Raw genomic sequence first — 20,301 nt, forward strand, 5'->3', positions numbered from 1 at the left:
CCAGTAGATGTTAGAGGGTCACGTGGATCTTTCGCAGAACGTAACGTGTTTCATAGCTGCTGGGTCGGCTGAAAAATGGTCTTAACATCGTGACGTTCAAGGAGCCTTCCAATACAATCCGTGACGTCACGAATATACGGCAAATAAGCGATACCTTTTTCCTGGGTTGTTCTCGTTTACTGTTAGCTAGCTGTCTTCTGGGGTGGAGTGCTCTCCTGACCTTTTGTACCGTGTAGCCATTGGTTTGTAAGGCTAGATCAAGATGCCGTAGTTCCTTCTCTGTTCCAAGATACTCTGCAAGGCCAAGTTACCAAAACCTAATCTTAGCAAAAAGGAGGGGCTTGCGCTAAAGAATTTAAAAGCTGACGAAAGTATTATCATTTTAGCAGCTGACAAAGGTAATGCTACTGTTATCTTGAACACCGTGGATTACGACACCTGCGAGTACAACCGGGAGATATACTTGTTAGTTTTGACGTCGTCTCGCTGTTCACTATGGTACCAATCAAGGATACTCTAGAACATATTCAACAACTCTTTTCAGAGGAGATAATAGTTTTATTTGAACATGTACTTTCGACGACATGTTTCCAATGGAAACACGAATTTTATGAACAGACAGACGGAAGCCCACTTAGCCCTGTTATTGCTAATTTTTATATGGAGTTCTTTGAGGAGGAAGCCATGAAGACTGCTGTAAATAAACCCAGCTGTTGGTTCCGCTTTATGGATGACACTTTTGTGATATTGAAACATGGAGAGGAGGCACTGGACGGCTTTCTTACACATCTGAACAGTATTCATCCTCGTATACAATTCACTGTGGAGAAGGAAAAGGATGGAGAATTAGCTTTCCTGGACGTGCTGGTGAAGAGGAAGAATATGGATCGCTAGGGCATCAAGTATACCGAAAACCAACACACACAGACCGATATTTAAACAAAAATTCCAATCACCATCCTGGCCAGAAGCGTGCTATAATGAAGACCTTGGTGGATTGCGCCCTTCGTGTCTGTGAACCAGATTACATCGAGAAGGAACTACGGCATCTTGATCTAGCCTTACAAACCAATGGCTACACGGTACAAAAGGTCAGGAGAGCACTCCACCCCAGAAGACAGCTAGCTAACAGTAAACGAGAACAACCCGGGAAGAAAGGTATCGCTTATTTGCCGTATATTTGTGACGTCACGGATCGTATTGGAAGGCTCCTTGAACGTCACGTTGTTAAGACCATTTTTTAGCCGACCCAGCAGCTACAAAACATGTTACGTTCTGCCAAAGATCCACGTGACCCTCTAACATCTACTGGGGTCTATAGGATACCGTGCAGCTGTAGAGCTGTTTATACTGGCACGACTGGCAGAAGTGTCAATACTCGCCTGACAGAGCATAAAAGGAACTGTCGCTTGGGGCAATACGACAAATCAGCAGTAGCGGAGCATGCACTGCTTGACGGAAAGCATGAGATCCATTACGAGGATACTGACATACTGGCCACAACATCACATTTTCACGCACATCTCTACAGGGAAGCAATCGAAATACACAAACATCCGGATAACTTTAATAGAAAGGAGGAAGGACTGAAACTCAGCAAGTCCTGGTACACCCCTTTATATAACGTACGACCGAAGCTAACTAAGATCAGGGACATCACAGTCAACCAACCAGAGGATCCATTGCCTGGCACGACCCAATCGGAGGTCGTGCACTCCGAGATTCAATCAGACGGCAGACTGCTCGGCGCGGCCCAATCGGAGGTCGTGCTTTCAGATATCCAATCAGATGGATTGCACGGCGCGAGCCAATTGGAGGCCGCACACTTACATATAAATACAACTGCTTCCCAAACAACTTTCGCAGTCGCCAGCGGGATACAGGAGAGCGTATCGACACGACGACACAGAAGATAACTACCGCAGCAGTAGTCGAAACGTTTGGTAGAAACGAGAGGAGTGGACCACGGCATAATAGCCCGGAAGATTTTTATTATATATACTATCCATATAGATCACAACTGACAAACATGACATTACAGAGTGTGGAAAGACGACTGGGCTACTGCATCCTTGGGAAGGTCAAGGCCTGTTCGAGATCATCCTGCGACATCTGCTCACAATGAAGAGTTTTTATTTATTTATTTATTTATTTATTTATTTATTTATTTATTTATTTATTTATTTATTTATTTATTTATTTAATGCAAATATAAAGACATTAATCCACTTGCAATATTTGCTCATAACTTCTATTATTAAGCACAATTACAAAAATACAAATAAACTGGATACAAAAAAAACAGAAATAAAAATTAATTGAACAGTGAAATAAAAATGAATTGATCTACAGTATTACATAAAAATAATAGAAATAATGAACACAATAACATGAAGAATATTTTTTTTTTAAAACAGACAACATAGTTTTGTTTAGCCAATTAATTACCTGTAATAAATGCCTACAAGATTTCAAGAGTCAAATTCTATATCTTGAAATAAATCAATATTTAGAGGATGTAATTTATTTCGACGGACATTCTATACACAGGTAAATTTGCACATTTGTTTATATTAACTCTTGGCAAGAAAAACAAGTTCCTAAATTTACCTGCTTGACAAGTTGGTTCATTGTCATCTATGTCACTGTTGAGAAGCTTAAGGAGAAGCATTATCAACTGCATTTTAATCTGGCATCCAACCTTCCATACCCAAATTTTATAATACGATAAATATTTGGGATGTTCTTCGGTTTGTCTGAAATATATGTATTTCAAGAACTTTTCCTGGATCCTTTCAATCAAATCTGTGTGTAACATTGTTACTAGATTCCAAATTTCATTGAACTAATGCAAAATACAAACGAAATAAAGACTTACTACATGGGCCAGAAGAATTTCTAATTATAAACCAAAGGCTTCTGTATGCTTTATTCACAATGTGAGAAGTGAAAATTAACTCACTAGTTAAATGAAATTAATGATTTAGGAATAACATTACTTCTTCCAGTTGAGTATCATTTACTGAGTACCGGTACGTGAATTTTTTTCCTCTCTTTTTTCACTGAAAAGCAATCTTCCTCAATTTATTGCTATTAAAGGGAAGTTACCAAGTTTTGCTACATTTGGCTGGGATATTTAACTCAGATTGGAGTTCTGAAAAGTCACGTACACTCGAAAATAATTTGTATATTTCAATGTCATCAGCAAATATTAATACTTTAGGTAACTGAATTTTACTAGGAATGTTGTATACAAATAAGAGAAACAGCACAAGGGACCTAAATTAGAGCCTAGTGGAACTCCTATCTTTATAATGAAATTATAAGATAAGAAGTTTCTATCGGTTACAAACTGACTTCTGTGCTGCAAATGCAAAACCAGAAGGGATATCAAAGATGGATCTAAATTCTTCTTATTCTTCTTCTGTTATGACCACACAGGATACAGGTTCCAAGAAGGACATTCCAGGAATAATTAATGAACAAGGGGAGTGTGTATGCGAGGATCTTCAAAAGGCAGAAGTATTCAGTCAGCAGTATGTAAAGATTGTTGGTTACAAGGATAATGTCCAGATAGAGGAGGTGAATAATACTAAAGAAGTATTAAAATTTACCTATGACAGCAATGACATTTACAGTAAGAAACAAACGTTGAAAACTTGAAAAGCAGCTGGAATTGATAAGGTTTCAGGGAATATACTAAAGACAATAGGTTGGGATATAGTACCATATCTGAAGTACGTGTTTGATTATTGTTTGCATGAGGGAACTTTACCAAATGAATGGAGAGTTGCCATAGTAGCCCCTGTATATAAAGGAAAGGGTGATAGATATAAAGCTGAAAATTACAGGCCAGTCAGTTTGACATGCATTGTATGTAACCTTTGGGAAAGCATTCTTTCTGATTATATAAGACATGTTTGCAAAATTAATAAATGGTTTGATAGAAGGCATTTTGGGTTTAGGAAAGGTTATTCCACTGAAGCCCAACTTGTAGGATTCCAGCAAAATATAGCAGATATCCTGGATTCAGGAGGTCAATTGGACTATCGCAATTGACCTGTCTAAGGCATTTGATAGGGTAGATCATGGGAGACTACTGGCAAAAATGAGTGCAATTGGACTTGACAAAAGAGTGATTGAATGGGTGGCTCTGTTTCTAGAAAACAGAACTCAGGGAATTAGAGTAGGTGAAGCTTTATCTGTCCCTGTAATAATTAAAAGGGGAATTCTTCAAGGCAGTATTATTGGACCTTTATATTTTCTTATATATATCAATGATATGTGTAAAGAAGTGGAATCAGAGATAAGGCTTTTCGCAGATGTTATTCTGTACAGAGTAATAAATAACTTACAAGATTGTGAGCAACTGCAAAATGACCTCGATAATGTTGTGAGATGGACAGTAGGCAATGGTATGATGATAAACGGGGATAAAAGTCAGGTTGTGAGTTTCACAAATAGGAAAAGTCCTCTCAGTTTTAATTACTGCATTGATGGGGTGAAGGTTCCCTTTGGGGATCAATGTAAATACCTAGGTGTTAACATAAGGAAAGATCTTCATTGGGGTAATCACATAAATATGATTGTAAATAAAGGGTACAGATCTCTGCACATGGTTTTGAGGGTATTTAGGGGTTGTAGTAAGAATGTAAAGGAGAGAGCATATTTGTCTCTGGTGAGACCCCAACTAGAGTATGGTTCCAGTGTATGGGACCCTCACCAGGATTACTTGATTCAGGAATTGGAAAAAATCGAAGGAAAAGCAGCTAGATTTGTTCTGGGCGATTTCCGACAAAAGAGTAGCATTACATGTAATAAATATCATTTTTGGTCCGTATTGATGATGTAGATTGAAATAATAACATTAAGTTATTTATTAGACCACCTAATCAATACAAAATCGTCTTGGATTTATGTAAATCATCCAAGACGATTTTGTATTGATTAGGTGGTCTAATAAATAACTTAATGTTATTATTTCAAAAGAGTAGCATTACAAAAATGCTGCAAAGTTTGGGCAGGAAAGACATGGGAGAAAGGAGACGAGCTGCTCGGCTAAGTGGTATGTATATCACAAATATTATTATAATATTTATAGAGCCACCTGTTTTTTTACGGGCATCATCAGCCTATATCAATCTTAAAAATTAATGGATACGTGATCTTTCTAATCTTATAAACTATGGAGTAAAACGTTGGACAGTGATCTCATAAAATGTTGTAATATAACATCTAAAATAGGGATATTGCACAGAAAGCATATTAAAAAATAATGTGAATTAACAGTTTTTGAGGATTATAATGTGGTTAATCATGAATATTTGAGCGTTCAAAACCAAAATGGATCCTCATCTTATACATCATTAGGACTGTGACGGCCTTGAGTGTAAAAGCACAATCATCCAAGGGTTTACTCCATTCCCATAGCACGAGTAGAAAGGTCAGTCAAGCTAGCGTTGCTGGAACAGCCCGACGTACTTAACACGCACCGAACGAGTAAAACTCGTTCATTTTTTCGAACAAATGTTTCAACAGGGTTAATAACACCCACTTGACCGTCTTTTGGATCCAATTGATTACCGTGCTAACATAACTAAACACTGACATCAGCTAGCTTTGACACAACATTTTATCATTAGCAACGTCTCCACAAGAAGTCCCATCTTCCTTTCTACTACTATTTGATAAATCAACCGTACATATTTTAAGACATTTGATACAAGCACACTTCTACTTTAAATAACTGACATTGATTTTACTATGAACTTGAACTCGTGCTATGGGAATGGAGTAAACATCCCCCTTGGATGATTGTGCTTTTACACTCAAGGCCATCACAGTCCTATTGATGTAAAAGAAGAGGATCTCTTTTGGTTTTAAATGCTCAAATACTCATGATTAACCACGTTATAATCTTCAAAAACTGTTGATTCACATTATTTTTTAACATACTTTCTGTGCAATATCCCTATTTTAGATGTTATAGTACAACATTTTATGAGATCATTGTCCAACGTTTTCCTCTATAGTTTATAAGATTAGAAAGATCATGTATCCATTAATCTTTAAGATTGATATAGGCTGATAATGCCCGTAAAAAAAGGGTGAAACATGTACCTATGACTTATGTATTATGTATAAATTTTAACCACATGAAATAGTGGATTGTATTGTATGGTCTTGTATTGAACAGGTGGATCTATAAATATTCTAGTAATATTTGTGATATACATCATCTTCAATACGGAACCAAAATGAGAATAGTCACTTGTAAGTGGTATGTTCCGAGCTGTCAGTAGAGAGATGGCGTGGGAGGACATCAGTAGACGAATAAGTTTGGGTGGTGTCTTTAAAAGTAGGAAAGATCACAATAAGAAGATAAAGTTGGAATTCAAGAGGACAAATTGGGGCAAATATTCATTTATAGGAACGGGAGTTAGTGATTGGAATAACTTACCAAGGGAGATGTTCAATAAATTTCCAATTTCTTTGCAATCATTTAAGAAAAGGCTAGGAAAACAACAGATAGGGAATCTGCCACCTGGGCGACTGCCCTAAATGCAGATTAGTAGTGATTGATTTAGTCAGTCCATCGTTCAGGTCTCTTCGAAGGGATTGTTCAGGCTTTGTGGTCCTCCCAGTACTACTTCAGATGCTCTGAACTTCGTACCGTTTCCTCAGTTGCTTTGTTTCGTGTAAGGGTAAATTGGAGGTTTGTGTTCCTGAATTTTGTATTCAATTTTATCTTATTTGTGGTGTCTTCTGTTGTAAGGCCTATTTCCTTCAGATCCTCTCTTACTTCTCTGATCCATTTACATCCTGTTGTGGTATTTGAGTCAAGATTGTGTTTTACTAGTTGTTTCAGAAGTCTCGAATCCTGCATCCTCATGATATGTCCAAAGAATCCCAGTCTCCTCTTACACATAGTATCTGTAATGGGTTCTAGCTCTTTGTACAAGAATTTGTTAGGTATTATCCACCACTGCCCATCTTTCTGGTATTTTTTGTTGATGCAGGTTCTTCCAATCCTCTTTTCAATTTTCTGAAGTCTGTCAGACTTTGATTGTTCATTCAGGTGAAAAAGTGTTTCTGCTGCATATGTAGCTTCCAGTTTTATAACTGTGTTGTAGTGTTTAATTTTTGTATTTATTGATAGACATTTCTTTTTGTAGATATCCCACGTTAATTTTTGTGCTTTAGCTGATCTATTTGTTCTTATTGGGACTGAGATGTTTTCATTTAGGTTATGTGTTATTACTTCTCCAAGATATTTAAATTGAGTTACTACTTTGATTTTATTACCATTTATGGTAACTTCTTTTAGTTGTGTTAGTTTTTGGGGCATAATTTCTGTTTTTTTTCAAGTGATATTTTGAGGCCAATTTTATTTTCAATGTTTTGAAGTTCTGATATTTGGGTTTTTGCTTCTTTTATGTCCACTGCTAGTAATGCTAAATCGTCAGGAAAACCTAGGCAGTTTGTTTCGATTTTCCGGCCAATCTTTATTTTTGGGTGACATTTCCTAAACCATTCCCTCATTACCATTTCTAGAGCACAATTAAATAATAGTGGTGAGAGCCCATCTCCCTGCCATAGTCCATTTTTAATTTCAAATGTGTCTGATGTTTCACTGCTGAACTTCACTTTTGATTTGATGTTAGCGAGAGTCAATTTTATCATGTTTATTAATTTGGGGTGTAGTCCAAGCTGTCTTAAAATTTTAAGCAGAGATTCTCTATGGATGCAATCATAAGCTTTCTTGAAATCTACAAATGTTATCACCATATCTCTATTTCTTCTCCTGTTATAGTCCATTATCAACGTAAGCTGCCTGCTGTTATTTCTTGATGGATACAGTACTTTTGCATCCATCTCTTGGCACAGGCCAGAGTAAAGTGTAGCTTCCATCGAAGTCCCAGTCAACATCCATGGCTGTGACAATATGGAAGTTGCTGGGGTATGGGTAGTGCTGAGTAATGACATTCAGAGCATGACTAGTGCATCCGAGTGTTATGAAAGGTGCTGCTCATAGGGTCAGTCGTAGTGCAATAGTACTTTCTGACCCAGTGAGGAAAGCAATGGCAAACTACCTCACTCCTCATCTTTCCTAGTACGCCTCATTTTGGTGCTGCCATCTTTTTGGGGGTTTCCTTATAACCGCATAACCTTGGGTGGTGCTATTTGAGGATCCAACCAGCCTCTGGGCTGATGACCTAACAGACAGACAGATCAACTTAAGATTCATGATCTGATCAGGACAACTCCTCCAGGGTCTGAAACCGCCTTGATATTCTCCTAGTTCTTTCTCAAGTTGTAAACTTATCCTACTACGGATGATTATTGAAAATAATTTGTATGTTATGTCTAGGATCGAGATTCCCCTGTAGTCATTAGGGTTAGTTTTGTCTCCTTTTTTGTGTAGTGGGTGAATGAGGGCTGTTGTCCAGTATTCTGGTAGTTCTTCTTTAATGCAGATAGAGACAATTTGTTGATGGAGGGCAACTTTAGCTGATCTTACTGCTTAATTTTCAGATTTCCGCAAAGGTCTAATCTTCTCCTGGCGCTTAGTAGTTTTTTAATTTATTCAGTGCTTGGTAGACTTCCTTTATTGTGGGGGGATTTATGGTCTCTGGTGGTGGTATTATCGGGGTGCTGGTGTCCAAATGAAGGATTTCTGTAGGTTCCTCACAATTTAAAAGCTTGTTGAAATATTTAGCCAGAATTTCTGCATTGTCTTTGTGACGGACTCAAGGGAATACCGCACGTTATCTAGTTGCAGTTATTGTAATGTCGATGTATGTGTTTATGTAGAGTGAGTCTGGAGGATTGTTAATAAAAGGTGAAAAAGCTCGTAATAAACACGGTGTTGTTACTCCACAATTTTGGTGCCGAAACCCGGTGAAAATATTGGAGTTCACACGAACCACAAACACTATCGGCTTCCGAAACATATTTGGTCGTTTCTGTGAGAAGGCAGTGATGTTAAGTTCACTTCTTAAGGATTATTGAAAAGTATAAATCACTAGCCTCGCGTCATCACGTTTAGCCTCAACACGATGGATAAGTACAAGCTTCACCCTCTTTCTTAGTCAAATATAATACTTACTGGCATTCAAGTAGGGCTTGGCTCAATAGTTGTTTTTCCCTTTAGTACCGTAATGATTGGTTTAGGTACGCGTTTAGTTGTATGAATGCTTGAACCTATCATTTAATTCCGAAAGCGCCATTTTGTGACAGAGAAGACTTGATACCACAAATCCATGCTGGTTATCTTAACTGGTGCTGCCATCTGTCACTTCTCTAGGAACTAAAGCTACTACGAAGATTCGTCATTTCTACTCTAAATTACGTACAAGCGAGAATCCAGCATCAACATGACAGATTGCAGGGCATCTTTCAAAATTAAAATGTAAATGGATAACTCATTGAGCAAATGCCATACGCTTCATAAATCAAATAAATACGTTCGATCATTCCATACCTGTTGACAAAATAGAGCATTTCAGTGAACGTTTACGCGAAGCTTTTGACAACTTACTCGCCTTAGATGATTCTATTCAAGATCTGCTTGATGACGTAGAATAGAATGCAGATACAATAGCATGGGAAGAGTACACAGACAAATGCAAACAAGCTATTAGAAGGGCGAAACATCTTCTGGAGCAGAGTCAAGTTGGAAATAGCATGAATGTCACCACCCAATCTTCTACAAATCCAACGGTTCACAACGTTGTTCCAGAAGTCAGGTTACCAACGATAAAACTACAATCTTTCACGGGAAAGATCGAGGAATGGTCTCGGTTTTGGGAACAATTTGAGGCATCCGTAGACAGAAATTCATCAGTCTCTGCCATAAATAAACATGTCTTTCTGCACGGATACTTGGAAGGGGAACTAAAGCGGCTAGTCGACGAGACAGCCGTTACAAGTGACACATACGAACAAACTAAGCAAATTCTGATATCACGCTATGGGGATAAAAATAGAATTATCCAATCACATCTAGATTTCTTAGAAAATCTTGAGGTTGCAGCTTCAGAGAGCCCAGAAATACTAAACAATACATACATCGAATGTCACAGGCGAATTCAAGCCTTGCGAGCATTAGGAGAGGACGTGGACTTATACGGAAGGATACTCGCTCCTAAGCTACTTCGTGCCTTTCCGGAAGACATCTGTCGCCGTTGGCTCATTCACGCCAAAAGACACAACACGCAAGAAGGGAATCTCTCGAGACTAATGGAATTCCTTAATGAAGAGGTTGAAGGAGCTGTCAACGCACAAAAAATACGGGGAGATCTTTTTCCTGAAACACCTCACATATCTACAGCCACCGCTTTTCGGGGGAACACAAAAGCAAACAATGCTGCGAGAAGAAGCAAGCGAGAAACGGCACAGTTTTGTGTGTATTGTGAAAATGAAGGGCACTGGGGCCAAGACTGTCAACAAATACAAGACCCCAAGGTTAGAAGTGATAAACTTAAGACAGCAAAACGTTGTTTCCTGTGTCTCAGGAAAGGTCACAATAAGGATAGGTGTTTCAAACGAGGAAGGGCATCCTGCAGCCAGTGTAAGGGTCTCCATCACGTATCTATCTGCAGTAAAGCAGACAGCAACGGCAACTCCAGTTTTAGCCTTTAAATGTCAATGTATTGTTTCTTTTTAATATGCCTTCTTCCGTTGGCAAAATAGAAGTCACCGCTTCTAACTTCACATACCTTCAGACTATTCGCAAGTGGATCAAAGGACCGACAGGAAAACCGAAACTTACCCGTTGTGTCCTGGACACTGGTAGTCAGTCTAGCTTTATTCATCATTCTCTGATAGATTCATTGGAACTCAACGTTAATCATAGCCAGACATTGGAGTAAACCACCTTTGAATCACTTTCTAGGACTTTAACTTCAAGAAGGAACGTCTCATTTGAAATGATGGGATTTTCGACTAATGCTCGTATTTCAGTTGGTGCTTTTGAAAGTCACAACACCTATACACCACAACCGATGCCACCGCATGACATAACTGTCCTGGCTTCACTCAACAAACTCAAACTAGCAGATCCGCAGGACGAAAGAGAACTTCCGATAGAAGTTCTCATAGGAGCAGACCACTACTGGAAGATTGTGACTATGAAACAACCAATGAGAGTATCCCATTCTCTTGTTCTACTGCCTACTATATTTGGATACGACGTCAGCGGAAACAGATCCGGCGTTACAGTCGACCAGATAATGGTCCATCATATTTAATTTGTTGTAGATGAAATCTCCGATGACAGTGTACGTCAGTTTTGGGAGTTGGAAACCATTGGCATTAAGGAACATCAAGGGCGAGACTGTCACCCAAGGATCACGCCATTCTCCAACATTTTCGTAACACCTGCCATAAGGAAGATGGAAGGAGAGTTGTCTCGCTGCCTAGGAAAGAGGGCGTTCTCTTTTCCTCCAACTTCACTACAGCAGAAAGGCAATTATCATTAGAAAATAGACTACAAAGGAATGATGAGCTGAAGTCCATTTACCATAAACACATGTAAGATTATATACAGAGAGATCAAGTAGAGGCTGTTCCTCACATCAACTGTTCTGGGGATATGTTTTACCTACCCCACCACATTGGGAAGAAATCCAATCCAACACGAGTAGCACAAAATACAGAGTGGTCTTCGACGCATCCTCCCACGAAACAGACTCTCCATCACTGAACGACACGCTGGAAATGGGCCCTAACCTGTTACCGGAAATTCTAGGTACATTGTTAAGATTTAGAAAACACTCCAAGGCAATTGTATGCGACGGCCAACAAGCATTCCTACAATTAACACTCAACGAGGATGATAGAGATCTTACAAGATTTCCATGGTATCGTGTCGAGCAGAGGGAGGACGGAACCTGTGACACATCAAACGAGCTGATACCCTATCGCTTTAAATGCTTGCCCTTTGGACTGAAATATAGTCCATTCCTCCTGTCGGCCACTATAAGGGAAACTGCCACAATGAATCGGGACAAATATAGAGTTGCATCAGAACTAGTTGACAAATCTATGTTTATGGATGACTTCCCTACAAGTGTTAATGATGACTCAAAGGTAACCAATATATATCGGGAACTCACCACGCTCTTACAACAGATTAAACTCCCACTCTCCAAGTGGGCAACTAACTCGGAACCGTTAAGGACGTTATGGCGCAAGGAAAAGCTGGAGGAAAGATGATTATGATGATGACTGTTGTTTTAAGGGGCCTAACATCTAGGTCATCGGCCCCTGATGGTATGAAATGAGACGAAAAGCGATGACAAAATAAAAATCCAAAATCCTCCACTGACAAGAATTCAAAGCGTGAGGACGAAAAATGAACGGATGGATATGAAGTTAAAACAATCAGTGGAGTCGACCCGCAATGCCTCAGTCTCAGAAACTGACGGAAAACAATAGTAATACCGACCACGGGACTGCTTCTATAGCTCAATACTGAATCGATGATGCTTGCAAGCTAAAGGGGTCCAAAATATAGGTAATCGGCCTCTCATAATGGTACTTATCACTTGGAAAGTAGAACCATGGTATTTGACATGGTGCGGAATTAATCAAAAGTATCGTAGACTCGCGGTATTCCACACACTATGGTACTACTCATAGGTAATGAAATTCGCATATGTAATACAGACCTATGGTGTTTCACACATAGTGGCGCCATTTACAGGCAACGCAAACCTATGGTTTTCATCACATAAGTGTACTAACCACAGGGACTCGTACTATCCCGTGGTGTTCCTTATATAGTGGGTACTAATCATAGGCAAGCCAGAACCCTGGTGTCGCTCATATTGTGCTACTAATCACAGGTACCGTAAAAGCCCGACCGCACAGTGCTCCTGATTGCTACTAATCAAAAACCTATTTGGTACCTAACATAGTGGTACTACGCGCAAGTAATAGCGACCCATGGTGTTCCCCGCGTGGTGGTACTAATCACAAGTAGTTTCATGGTTCTAATCCAATCATCTCTTGGTCACCCCTTTTAGTCGCCTCTTACGACAGGCAGGGGATACCGTGGGTGTATTCTTCGTATGCGTCCCCCACCCACAGGGGGTTGTGTGTTTGGTCCACGAGACGTATTTTATTTCCCTCAAGTCCGCCGGCAAGCCGGTTAAGACCCCTCTATCCGCCACCTGGGACATGCCACGTGGGAGTATCACCTCTCCCCCTGCTACGCCAGCGTAGTAGGTTCGTGGCTGGAGGAAAGAAGAGCGACGTCCGTTCTGGGAGTACACTGGAATGCTGCTGAAGATTGTCTCTTCACCAACAAGGAGAAGATTGCTAGCGATCTTATGCACAAACCAGGAACCAAGAGAAACATTCTTCGTGCCACTGCCCAATTCTACGATCCTGTTGGACTTTTCGTACCAGTAGGGATTGTTGCTAAATTAATCTTTCAGGACACCTGGCTTAGTGGTTTAACTTGGGAGGAGTTACTACCTCCTGATATAGCAAAGAATCGGCATTCAGGGATTAGCAAACTTCACTTCCTGTCAACTATAAACATCCCCAGATGGATCGGGATGAGGCTGACAAATCATGAATCACATGTGCACGTATTCTGTGATGCCTCCGAGAGGGCATAAGGAGCAGTTATTTATGCAACGTCAACACGGGACTATACTACACCCGATCGCATAGTTTGCAGCAAAAGCAGACTAGCACCAGTGAAGAAGGTGATGCTTCCAAGATTAGAGTTGCTCGCCGCACTTATAGGCACTCGCCTCCTGTGCTATTTTTGTGAGGAAACAGGTTTCGACCTCAACAGGGCCACTCTGTGGAGCGACTCTACAGTGACGTTGGGATGGATAAAAAACGACCCAAACAAATGGAAGACCTTCGTTGCCAATCGTGTAACAGAGATAATTAGTCACACAACTCCCAGCCAGTGGCGACACTGTCCTGGAAATCAAGACCCCAGTACGCATCACTATTGTGCTCACCAGGGAGTCCCATGGAAATGCATCGCGCCACAGGCGGCTTGGTGGGGAGGATTCAGGGAGAGATGGAAAGATCCGAAGAATCATCCTACGCCAGCCAGACTGCTCCAGAATCAGTCGACCAGTGCAGCCGGTAGTTCCTCCGGAAATCGACCAGGGTGGGGAGAAGATGTGACGGGCTCAAGGGGATACCGCACGCTATCTAGTCGCCGATGTGTTTATGTAGAGTGAGTCTGGGGGATTGTTAATAAAAGGAGACTAGCTTGTAATAAACACGGTGTTGTTACTCCACATTTTTTATTGTTATGAGGCAGCTTACCATTTTCATCCTTCATCAGTAGGGTCAGGGGTTCATATTTTTGGAGCTGTTTTCTGAAGGTTTTGCAGTAGTCCCTTGATTGAGTTTTATTGAATTGTTCTTCAATTGACTGCAGTGTGTCCTTATGATGTCTTTTTATTCTTCTTAAGACTTGGGTAGTTTCTTTTCTCTGTTTTACTAGATTTTGATAGGATATTTCTGCTTTTTGGGACCGATGTAATAGCCATGCCTGATGTCTTTTCTCCACTGTTTCATCACATTCACTGTTCCACCATTGGTGTTTTTTACGTGGTTTGATTGGAGCCAGGTCTTCTGCGATTTGTTTAAGATTTTGTACTATGTCTTCAAGTTTATCTGTGATTTTTTTTTTCTTTTTGGTTTCTTTCTGGTAATTTTTGTTGTTGATTAGCTGGGTAGGATCTATTTTTCTTTTAGTTTTAGGGGCTTGCGTTGGTTTTCTCCTCTGGGGAGAGAGTTTAATTTTAACTATGTAGTGATCTGAATCTGTGTCTATTCCTCGTAGGACTTGGACGTTATAGATCTCTTTGCGGTGGTATTTGTCCATGCAGATGTGATCCAGTTGCCATTCTCCTTTAGTGTAGTCAGGGTGTTTCTGTGTTTTGAGTTTTTGAGGTTTACACACTAATTTACTAATTAAACCATCGTGGTCTTAACGCCTTTTGGAAGTAGATATAAATAACATCCCCTCAGGAATGATTATCGATCGATCTCGGTAGATACATACTGTACAAAGTTACATAAATTTGTTACTGTAGATTTTTTCAGTATAAAACCATCTCTATTACACGGGATAATGGATTTGCCATGATCAAAAATATGAACATATAAAATACTTTCAAATATTTTTGCTGGAGACTATAGAATTGTAACTGGTGTGTAGTTATTAACCGTTTTATTCGAGATTTGTAAATGGGCGTGGCTTTGTCATTTATCCATTGTTTAGGAAATGTAGCACTAGCTATGATATAATTAAATAACATCTGAGAAGGTTCAATTAGTATTTCCTTACAACCCTTAAATGTACGGAGGAACCCATCGGGTCCCACTAACATTTTAGGTTTCAAATTTATTTTAACTCAAGCTATTTCTTTCGCAGTTATACATTTAATCTGTGAATTATTTTGTATGTTTTTCACTTTCAATGTGATTAATATATGTGCTAAACGCAATCTTTATATCTTGTTTCACGTTTGATGTAAGTGTTTTATACGGATCATATTGTATTCCGATAGCCATTTCATCTACCTGAATTTGTCCTCTAACTTTAAATTCTCAATAATTCCTTTTGTAAACCATACAGGATACCTACAGTTACAAGATTTTACTTAGGGAATACATTCATCAAATATGGAGAACAATTTTGTAAACATTACGAGCTGCTTCATCTACATGCTTGCCCCTCATTTTCTCCCATTTGCAATTTTCAAACAAATATACAATGTCAAAAAATCTGCTTTCTTTATATTATAATTTCTGGCCTTGTTTATTTTAAACAACTTTGACACTTTATAACTAACAGGTAATAGTGGATGAAGGTTATCCTTGAGCACTAGAGGGTCAATCTTCTCCGGTACCACTAAATTTAAAATATTACTCAACACCAAATAAAGTGTATTATTAACCCATTCGCCTCACATTTAAATACCATAGGAGTTCACTAAGAAATCACATTTAAATACCGCTCTGCGGCCGTCGTCATCACACTATTATTTAGAAAATCATACAAAACCAACCAGTAAATATTCCTTTCTGAAAATTTGCATGCATCATAAAGAAGTAATAAACTTACCAATGCCGCTATTTTAGTACGTCTGCTGGGTGTGGTACACCTCAAAACATTCTTCTAAGTGAAGAACTACGCCACACTTTTTGCACTGCCAGCAACTTTCGCTTCTTTTACCCCGGCTGTAGCACACAACACACCTTCTTGTGACTTTTGATTTCTTCTCTGTAGGGAAAATACGCATGGGAAAGTGGGCCGATGATTTAGCTTGTAATCTGGTTGGGGTTGGTGCTCGCTGAAGGTCGACCTCGAACCGAGTACTCCGGCAACTGAACAGTCTCTAGTAGCTGCTGCGCAATGCTAGTTTGGAAGTCCGTGTAGCTCGTCTTTCTGTTAGCAGCGATCTTGTGATACACAGTGAAGGAATTGAAAATACACATATCTAGGAGATAAAAGAATATTTTCTTATATCCTTTCACTGTGCGTCGCATGACGGGGAACAGAGCTGTAACCTGATCCTGAAGGTGAACACCACCCATCCCCTTCTGGTATTCAAGGCCACACTTGGGCTTCATCACTTCTTCCCTCGGAGTTTGTCCTCTCTTTCGCCTGAGTTTGCCTGTCCATGTCATGTCAGCTGATTTGTGTTTAGTGGTGAGAAAGCAAACATCCTTGTTATCTTTCCACTTCACACACAACATACTGTTGGCAGCCCACCTCTCATACTCTCCACGTTTTAGTTTCTTCTTACTGATATCGCAAGGCATGTCTTTTCGGTTCTGTCTAACAGTTCTAATTACATTCATCTGCTTGTCGTGTAGCCTTTTGAATAAATCTGGGGAAGAATACCAGTTATCTAAACACAATGTATGTCCTCGGCCTAACAAGGGTTCACACATGTTGAGCACGACGTTTGTACTCGCTGGCAGACTTGGATCCGTTACATCATCACCTACATAAATTTTGAAAGACAGACAGTAGTCAGAACTTGATTCACAAATTTTGTAAATTTTTATTCCAAACCTAGAACGTTTAGACCTATTACACTGGACATATGAAAGGCGGCCTCTGAATTTCATTAGACTTTCATCTAAAGCAATGTCTTGTGAAGGTAAATATAATTATGAAAATTTGGAGCAGAAATGTTGTATTATAGGCCTAATCTTTCTTAGTTTGTCACTACTATCGACTTGTTCATCAACAAAATGTAAAAATCGTGAAATTATAATAAATCTTCCCCTGCTCATGGTTTCACGAAAAATAGGAGTGTTTATACACCTGTTTTTACTCCAGTGTAACTGTATTCTTGACTTTCGCACTTGTGACATTAGTATAACTAACGCAAAATATGCCCTAATTTCGTCGGGTGTAGTCTCAAACCATTTGTCATCGTCTTTCAACTTTTTTCTGTCAGGATTGCTCAACTGTTTTGCTGCATATGAATTTGTCTCGACAGATATATTGTCAAACAAAGGGTTCATGTATTCACAAAAAACTGAGAGTTCAGATAGTGGCTGCGTATCAAACTTTTTCAATAAATTTTCACTAACCCCACTGTATTCACTAAACTTATGTACAACAGGTTTATTGTCACTTTTTGTCCAGTTCCAGTCAGTCAAGTTAGTCTGTGCCGAGGTACGAGCTCGTTTCGAAAGACTCGGCACACCGTCGTTATTTGCTTCACTTTCCGTGTTATCAGAACTATTATACGCATCGCTAGTACTGGAACTAAGGACTTCAGGGTCTATTTCGTCGTCACAAACATCACTGCCTTCAATATCACTCTCTAAAACACTATCTATTAGCTTTCGTATTCCTTCCTCATCAACACCAGCATATCTGCTTGACGCCATGATGGCAACTGACATGAGCGAAATTATGTGAAAAAAGATTCTCTTATCTCTTGTTCCGGAAGTGTGCGAGAACCTGGTGAAAGGGAAAAAACCGAAGCCACATGTGTATACTTCAGCTCAGAATCCATACAAGTGGCGTCTGTGGGTTATTGACTGAACTATATGGATTGATGTACAGCTGTGCATCGCCGCGAGCAGAGCTCGTCATTTGATTCATATGCCACGAGTAACTATGACGAGCTAGGGTCGTCAAATGATGCGATTGGGTTAATGTGACCAACATTATTCAATGACTCGATATATAACATATTTAAAAATCTAAACAACAGCTTGACTTTGGTACTTACCTGTGTCAATTCATTTGTAATTTTTTTTTTTTTTTTCGCCATTTGTTTTACTTCGCACCGATACAGATAGGTCTTACGGCAATGATGGGATAGGAAAGGCCTAGGAATGGGAAGGAAGCGGCCGTGACCTTAATTAAGGTACAGCCCCAGCATTTGCCTGGTGTGAAAATGGTAAACCACAAAAAACAATCATCTTATTTCAGGTATGTTGAAGTGAGATAGTATTAGCTGGACACCAGTATTTGGCATAACCCTCACACTAGCACATGGGCCACTGTACAGGGGAATAACACCGGCCGGACGTCTCTTATGCGGATATTGCATATCGAGCAATTTCACCTGTACCATCTGCATTTACACCAGGAGCTCCATGGTCATGATTTCAAAGCCCATGTGGCATTCTGTCAATGGACCCTATAGCATATGGACACTAATCCTGCCTTTTTAGTCATCATCTTGTTTACGGACGAAGCACAGTTCCACAACAATGTAACCTTTAATAGCCATAATATCCACTACAGGAGTGTGACTAATCCCCACTGGGTATGACAAGCAGCTTTTCAGGTACTGTGGGGTGTGAACGTATGGTGCGGCATCGAGGGTGATACACATCGGATTTGTACGCAAAGGAATAGTTTTCCTGCCTCCAAAACCAACAAGGTAGTGTGACTGAAGGTGAAATTGATGAATTATTAAGTTTAATAGTGCATATATATATATGCATATTTGCATACATTTGAGATTAGTGCATACATTTCAAATACTGGATTTATTGTGCATGTTTTCAACTTTCAATGCGCATGTTTTAACATATTTTACAAGCAGTCTTCAAGAAAATGTAAAGTAATTAATGTCGTGAACTCCTTCGGCAATGAAACGTTTCGAAGGGAACTGGCACTTATCAAGACACTCTTCTAAATCACACCAGAATCAGTCAAGAAGTTAGAAACAAGTGGGTTACATCTTGGTGATTCACTGGACATTTTATAGAACGTGAAGCGTGAACTAAAAGGTATCCCAGGAAATCTCGGACATGTCCCTAAACAACATCTGGGCTACATCATGCTAGCTATAAACAAATATTTAGCTGGTAATGATAATGTGGATCTGCCAGAATGTTTCAACACCTACAGTCACTCCTGAATTCAAGTACTATACTGTCACATCCACAGACGTAAAAATTTCTCCACACTGAAGCAAGTTTTAACAGAAACACCACAGATTATACCAGAAAACATGGAGAAGACTGTTGTTGTAGTATACTACAAAGCAAATTATGGACAGGAAAAGTAGGATGTTCAGTGTAAAATGAAAGAGGAAAGTATGTTTCTTCACGTTTGTGGTTTTTTTTCTCACCATTTTCTTACAACCTTACTAATTGATTTATCATGTGTATTAAATAACACGCTGTCTTATCTAGGAGGTGTGTGCATATTGTTTTAACACTGAACACACGTAGATTGATACATCTCGCAGACTATGCACAGACTGTTTGTACTAGTCGAACAGCTGCAATTGTCAGTAGTGTGAGTTTTGTTTTTCATTCAATTGTTTATTCATGATCATGATTTTATGTATTCATGTGGACAAGTCATGCAAATCTAGTGTAGAAATATTACGCTTGCATTTCATACATGAAAATAAGTGCATAATTAAATGCATATTTCACCACTTTTTGCAGCATAGTTGCATGCATATATTGGTGATTTATACAGCATACAAATCTGATGTCTAGTTTTTTTTTTTGCTAGGGTCTTTACGTCGCACCGACACAGATAGGTCTTATGGCGACGATGGGATAGGAAAGGCCTAGGAGTTGGAAGGAAGCGGCCGTGGCCTTAAGGTACAGCCCCAGCATTTGCCTGGTGTGAAAATGGGAAACCACGGAAAACCATTTTCAGGGCTGCCGATAGTGGGATTCGAACCTACTATCTCCCGGATGCAAGCTCACAGCCGCGCGCCTCTATGCGCACGGCCAACTTGCCCGGTCTGATGTCTAGTGATCATCTCATTGGTCCCCATTTCTTTGAGGCCCCCGTGACCAGAAATCGCT

General features: G+C 39.6%; 1 protein-coding gene across 1 annotated transcript in view; it reads right to left on the reverse strand.

Annotated features, from left to right (window-relative positions):
* LOC136862876 (small G protein signaling modulator 3 homolog) overlaps positions 1–20,301 on the reverse strand; it is a 312,577-nt gene that overhangs the window by 187,077 nt on the left and 105,199 nt on the right. The gene's annotated exons all lie outside the window — the stretch shown is intronic.

This window comes from Anabrus simplex, chromosome 2 (assembly GCF_040414725.1).
Source record: "Anabrus simplex isolate iqAnaSimp1 chromosome 2, ASM4041472v1, whole genome shotgun sequence".
Lineage (NCBI taxonomy): Eukaryota > Metazoa > Arthropoda > Insecta > Orthoptera > Tettigoniidae > Anabrus > Anabrus simplex.